This window comes from Coenobita brevimanus, chromosome 74 (genome assembly GCF_032717465.1).
Source record: "Coenobita brevimanus isolate Jiangsu-jjx chromosome 74, ASM3271746v2, whole genome shotgun sequence".
Taxonomy (NCBI): Eukaryota; Metazoa; Arthropoda; class Malacostraca; order Decapoda; family Coenobitidae; genus Coenobita; species Coenobita brevimanus.
In genome coordinates this window covers 22654856-22661998 of record NC_137027.1, presented here as the reverse complement: position 1 = coordinate 22661998, position 7143 = coordinate 22654856, and the positions used below count along the sequence as shown (strand labels likewise).

Sequence of the window (7143 nt, the reverse complement as noted above, 5' to 3'; positions counted from 1 at the left end):
CTAAATGGCACTACAACAGGGCAGACTGGGAGGGTTTCCAAAATTTTTTCATGGAAGTTTCTTGGACCTCCTGTTTCTCTCAAGATGCAAACTCCACATTGGGCCACATACAGATTACATTAAAGTCGGCATGCAAACATTCATTCCCCATCAGAGTTAGAGAAAAAGATGTAATTCACCTGAATGGTTTGACCACAGTTGTGATAGAGTAATATAACAAGAAACAAGAGCCTATAACACTTAGGCCTACACAAGGACCAAAACTAAATGAGCCTGTACCTTTAAGAAGCCTTTATTATAGAAATATCAGAAACTGTGCCAAAACTATTATCAATCTTTCTAAATCAAATTTATTTTTCATAGACAAGCTAACAAACAACTAAACAACCCAAATGATAATAAAATATTCTAGTCTGCCCTTAATTCATTCAAATCTAACTTCACTACCATCTCTTCCATTCCACTGTTACAATCCCCCAGTGGAAATTTAGTAAGTGACCCATGCGGAAAAGTCAACCTTCTTCTTGATATTTTTTCAACAGTCATCCCTAAACACAGAAAGTCACAGTATTCCCGTACTTGATTTTAATACCCCTCAAATACCCCCTTTCAAGATTCACATAAGATACGTACAGGCTGTATTACAGAATCTCTCAGTATATAAAGCTACTGGTCCAGATGAAATTCCTTCAATTGTGCTGTACTTAAAAATTGCTCCCCAGTGTTGGTTCCTGTATTGGAAAAATTTTTCTGCTTATGCACCTTTACCTCAAGTTTTCCAGCCTCTTGGAAAGAAGCAAATACTGTATCCACCCTGTTCCTAAGAAGGGACCCACATCTGATCCAACAAACTATAGACCAATCGCTATAATTTCCGTTCTTTGTAAAGTTTTTGAGACACTAATAAACACATAGTCAAGCACCTAGAAATCAATAAATTAATCAATGATCGGCAGTATGGTTTTAAACAAGAACGTTCACTTGTAGACATTTTTTGCCTTCTTACCCATTAGATTAACAAAATAATAGATCAACATGGTGAAACACACACAATAGCATTTGGTTTTTCAAAAGCATTTACCAGAGTGTGGCAGCAGGTCATATTGTCTAACATGTCACACTGGGGCCTTGCCTCACTGGTTCCTCTAATTTCGTCTTAAATTCATTATAGAAAAATACTAGTATTGGTAGAAAAAAATTATTCCCAATTTCAGTCCATAATGCTGGCGTACCTCAGGGATCAGTTTTGGCCCCAACTCTCTTTCTCATTCATGTCAATGACCTCCTTATCTGTCACTCACAACCCAATACACTCTTATGCTGATGACTCGACACTTCATAGTTCTTTCACATTTAGTACCTCCTTTATACAATGATATCATAAATTCCCTAATAAACACAGCAATTTCTCTGAACCAGGACCTTTCTAAAAAATAATCAGTAGGTACAGACAGATCTAGTGTCATTTAATGCTCAGAAACCTAAATACATCAATTTCTCCAACAGAAAGAATCCGTCAGATTCCCACATAACTTTAAATGATGTCATTATTCCCATATCCACTACACTTGATGTCCTAGGTGTCAAACCAAACACCAACCTAAACGGGAGAGCTTATGTTAAATCCCTCCCTAAAAATGCTTCTAAAAAACTGGGACTCTGTACAGAGTTCGTGAATTCTTCACTGACGAGCAGTTGGCCACAATATACAAAAAGTCAAGTGCGTTCTTAGATTGAATACTGTTCGCCACTGTGGAGTGGATGTGGAGCAGTTGCAACGAGACAGTTGGACAAAGTTCAAATAAAGCTATTAGATTAATCAATAATCCTGCCATTACGGTGGATCTTCCTCCATTATCAGTACGTAGAGATGTTGAATCTTTAGCATTATTATACCGATATTTTTACCGCAACTCCTCTGAAGAACTTCCTTCAATTGTGCCTCCCCTCCACATTTTCCCTCGAAATACTCGGGCAGGTGGGAGAGCCCGTGAACTCACACTCTCTCCCCCGCAATGCAGAACCTCTGCTTATCAAAATACATTTATCCCCAGAACTACTACTCTCTGGAAATCACTTCGTGGGAGTTGCTTCCCACAAACATTTAATCCACTTTTATTTATATCCAGTTCTTATCTGTATTTTTTGAATGGAGGATGACTTTAGGCACACGCACTTGTTTTTTTATTTCCTTTGTTTTTTCTTCCTCCGTTCATTGTGTCATAAAAAATAAAAAGTATATATTAAATTGCCAACGAAAAGGTTTTACAGAATATCCACCAATACCGTTCTTTTTCTTCTCATTATCCACCATCATCACCACCACAGCCACCACTACCACCTTCATCATTCTCCTCTTCCTCCTCCCCATTATTTATCATCTCCATCATCATCTTAACCGTATGTCAGATGAGGAACTATCACCCTCAGTCAGTCTTTCCCTCTTTCTAAGGCCTCCAGCCATTTAAACTCTCTACCAGACAACCTGAAGAAGCAAGGGGGCTGTTGTTGTCTAGATTTCTCTGTCTATAATACCAGTCAATAATACCCACACCAGACCGCACCACCACACAGGACAATACGACACCAGTCAATAATAACCACACCACACCACACCACACCACCACACAGGATAATACCACACCAGTCGATGATAACCACACCACAACACAGGACAATACCACACCAGTCGATAATACCCACACCACACCACCACATAGGACAATGCCACACCAATCAATATTTCGACACCCCACCACAACACAGGATAATACCACACCAGTCACCAATAGCCACACCACACCACCACACAGGATAATACCACCCTAGTCAGTAGCAATCACACCACACCACACAGGATAATACCAAGCCAGTCAGTAACACCCACGCAACACCACACCACACAGGATAATGAGACATGGTATTTCACTCTATTAACAATATATCTGGCAAGAGAGAGAGAGAGAGAGAGAGAGAGAGAGAGACAGAGAGAGAGAGAGAGAGAATTATCTTTTTTTTTTTTTTTTTTTACCTTTTCATGTAATCCATATCACATCCAAGCGATTTTATTAAGCACAGGAGGGAAATTTTGAACAAGGGAGGGGGAGATGTAGCCCTCATTAATCCCTTCATATTGCTAGTCACGAAGAAGTGCTATGGGAGGGATGTAGAGCTGTAGCATTGTCTTATTCTGTCACTGAGCTACGTGAAATAAGCTGCAAAGGGACGAAAATCTGGGCCAAGCTAAGGTGAAAGGACTGTATTTGTCATTGTTTTTGTTGTTGATGGTTTCTTGTTATTGTTTTTGTTGTTGTTTGTTTCTTGTTTTTTACTTTGTTTTTGTAGTTGTTGTGGTGGTATTGTTGTTGTTGTTATTTGTTCTTGTTTATTTGTCATTCTTGTTGTTCTGTTATTGTTGTTTTTGTTGTTGTTGTTGTCGTTCTTGTTGAGGATAATGGAGCCGAGTTCTTGCTTACGACTGCCATACTGCGCGACGACCACTGGGGGCTTCACGACGACCTTTACCACTACTCACACTGCCGATGCTGGGGTCACCTCGAGTCGTACTGGTCGTCTTCGTTGTCGTTGTGGTCGTCTCCTCGGACGACCTCTTCAACCTGTAGATGCAGGATGGCTGGCAGTAACACTTGCCGTTTGCAACCTTGTAGCAGCAGGGATCAGGCCCACACGGAGGGGGGATTGCTGTGACTGTTGTGGGTTAGGAAGTAAAAACAAGAGTAGTAGTGATGATAACATTAGTAGTACTGATAATAAAAGTAGTAGTGATTAGGATAATAATAACAGCAGTATTGATAATGATAACAGAAATAGTGATAATAATGGTAGTTAGAATGATAATACTAGTAGTGGTAATCGTAATAATAATAGTAGTGATAATACTAATAGTAGTGATAATGATAGTAGTAGTGATAATGATAAAAGTATTAGTGATTATAATAGTAGAAGTGATGATATTAACAGTAATGGTAGCAACAGAAGTGATAATATTTTTAGTAGTAGTGACGAAAATAATAGTACAGTAGTACTGATAGAAGTAGTGATTTTAATAATAGTTATAATGATAACAATAGTAGTAATGATGATAACATTAATAGTAGTAGTGACAATAATAACAGTAGTAGTGATAATGATAATAGTAGCGATAATAGTAGTAATAATAATAATAGAAAGGATAATAGTAGCAGTGAAGATGATAATAGTAGTAATGATAATAATAATAGTACTAGTGACAAAAATAATAGAACTGGTGATAATAATAGTAGTGATGATAGTAGTAGTGATAATGATAATAGTAGTAGTGATAATGATAGTAGTGATAGTGACAATGATAATAATAATTATAATAGTAATAATAATAACAACAGCAATGATAATAATAATGATAATACTAGCAGTAATAATAATAATGATGATAACATCAATAATAACAAGCCTTTACCAAAGACGTATCCTCATCATGCGGTAAAGAATATGTAGAAATGCACTAATAGTTATGCCAATTTCATATATATATATATATATATATATATATATATATATATATATATATATATATATATATATATATATATTTATATATATATATATATATATACCACCTATATTTTTATTTATATATATATATATATATATATATATATATATACCAGGTATATGTTTATATATATATATATATATATATATATATATATATATATATATATATATATATATATAATAAATAATGTATAATGTATGTATGTATGTATGTATAGGGGCATAAACTAGGACTCGTACACTATTTTTACCTGTCCCAGCCCCGGAGGAGCTTGGAGATTGGTAGGCTATTATTTTTACTCTGTTTGTTTGACCCTCTGTCTGTCTGTCAACAACTTTACGTGAAAACTAGAGATCCGATTTTGACTAAAATCACAGGGATGAGGGGCTTCGACTTTCTGAAGACCTGATTACATTTTGGCCCAGAATGGGCCCAGACCCAGGCTGTGGACACCCCCCCCCAAAAAAAAAAAAAAAATCCCATAACCGTTTTCAAATTCGTCACATCGACTTGGAACCAAAACCTAAAGGTGCATCGTCAATTATCACCCGATTTACTCCAAATTTGGTGACATCTTTGACTAGATATCCTGTTGTGTTTACACGCCAGCACTAAAATGACTGCCGGACACAGGTTTGCTGTGCCTTGGTACCGCTTCTTGTTCTTTAAGACGTTAAGATGTTCCAGCAAGTAGTTTCCGAGATACAGCTATTTACAGATTAGTTTCCATGTTTTGATATAGCTCGTAAAATATTTAAAATGTGAAAGTTTCATACATAAGGACATAAATCACGGTTTATACTCTATTTTTCTGTAAGCTATGAAGAGAATCCAGCAAGAAGTTTGCAGAATATAACACTAGAAAGCGCTGGAAGAGCGCATACCTCCGCCAATACCATTGCCATTAAGAAGGATACAGATCCGTATGAGTGGGTATAGGATCCGGATGCCCCCCCATATTTAATCAGTTCGTTTTTGGTCCATGGCCCATCTTTCCATAAAATTTCGTTGAAATTCATTGCGAACTTTTGGAGATATTGTGCGGGATACTCCGGATCCGGATCCGCCCCCAAATTTAATCATTCTTCCTTGGCCCATGGCCCACCCTTCCACAAAATTTAATCAAATTTAATCTGTCTGTCTGCAAACAGACAGACAGACAAACCAACCAACCAACGCGGGGTAAAACATAACCTCCTTGGTGGAGGTAACAAGACAGATTTTTCCTTATATTGTCATAGCTCGTGAAGTACAGACAATATGGCAATTTTACCTATACGGGCATCAACTACGACACATACTCTATCTTTCTGTGTGATAGGAAGCCAATCCACCTGGTAGTTTACGAGATACAGGCCCGGACGGAAAGACGGACGGACAGGGGCGATTCCTATATCCCCACCATATGGAATAATGGTGAGGATAATAATAGTGATAATAATCATCATCATCATCATCATCATCATCATCATCATAATATTAAAAATAATAATGATAATAGTAGCAGTAGTAGTAATCATATTACTGCTACTGCTACTACTACCACTACCACTACTACTACTGCTACTACTACTACTACTACTGCTACTACTACTAGTACTACTACTACTACTCCTAATAATAATAATAATAATAATAATAATAACAGTAGTAGTAGTAATAGTAAAGTAAAAATGCAGCGAAACAGTCATATATAAGAACAAAAATGTCACTGACAAAATAAAAGTTATATAAAATGCAGCGAAAGTCATATCTAAGAACAAAAATGTCACTGACAAAACAAAGAAATGTGTGTGTGTGTGTGTGTGTGTGTGTGTGTGTGTGTGTGTGTAAATCCATGAAAAAAACAACATTATACATAGCGAGTATTATCGTTCTTAGTGGCATAGTAGGTTTCATAACGGCTCTTCTTTAGCGATGTAGCCTATTATTATTATTATTTTTGCATAAAGCATCTCTGAACTATTGAGCGTTTTTTTTATATTGTTTAATATTGAAATTGTCTGCTCTAAAGGAAGAGCATATCAGTGTGCAATGATGAGAATAAACCGCTGAGGAAAATGTGCAACGAAATCTCGGTTTAAAATTCCATATCGACATTCGGTACTTTGCATTTATTAAACACGAGAGGATATCGATTTGCTGACAGAATGAATCACTAGTGTAGAGGTATAATGAAATTTCAAAGGAGTCTAACATCACGACTCTCAAAAAAAAAAAAAAAAAAAAAAAATCATAAATTACCGTACCTGAACTCAAAGCAGGAAGAACAGCCAGTATAACGCAGAGCAGAGCAAAAGGAGCCATGGCGTTCACCAACCTTGGTGTCAGGGTCCACACTGAATTCCCACATTCCCGACCCAGTCCCACAGTGACGGCTGGCCCAGCAGCCACAAGTGTGGTGAGGGGGCGGAGCTAGTGACGTCATAAAAACTAGCCAATCAGGAAACAGATGGAACTGTCATATACTGCTATATAGAGAATTATTGTTATTGTTTGTTCGGTGTTAATTAAAAGGTCAGATATAATACAAAAATTCCTCACCTTTATAAAGTTTTAGGAAGTGTTTAGTCTACTAATAAACC

General features: G+C 36.9%; 1 long non-coding RNA gene across 1 annotated transcript; it reads right to left on the bottom strand.

Annotated features, from left to right (window-relative positions):
- Positions 1–276: 276 nt before the first annotated feature.
- On the bottom strand, positions 277–6884 carry LOC145407881 (uncharacterized). The gene is made up of 2 exons (XR_013898807.1): positions 6808–6884; positions 277–3708 (listed from the first exon to the last, which is right to left on the bottom strand). It is a non-coding gene; the product is annotated as an uncharacterized LOC145407881 (long non-coding RNA).
- Between the last annotated feature and the right edge of the window lie 259 nt (positions 6885–7143).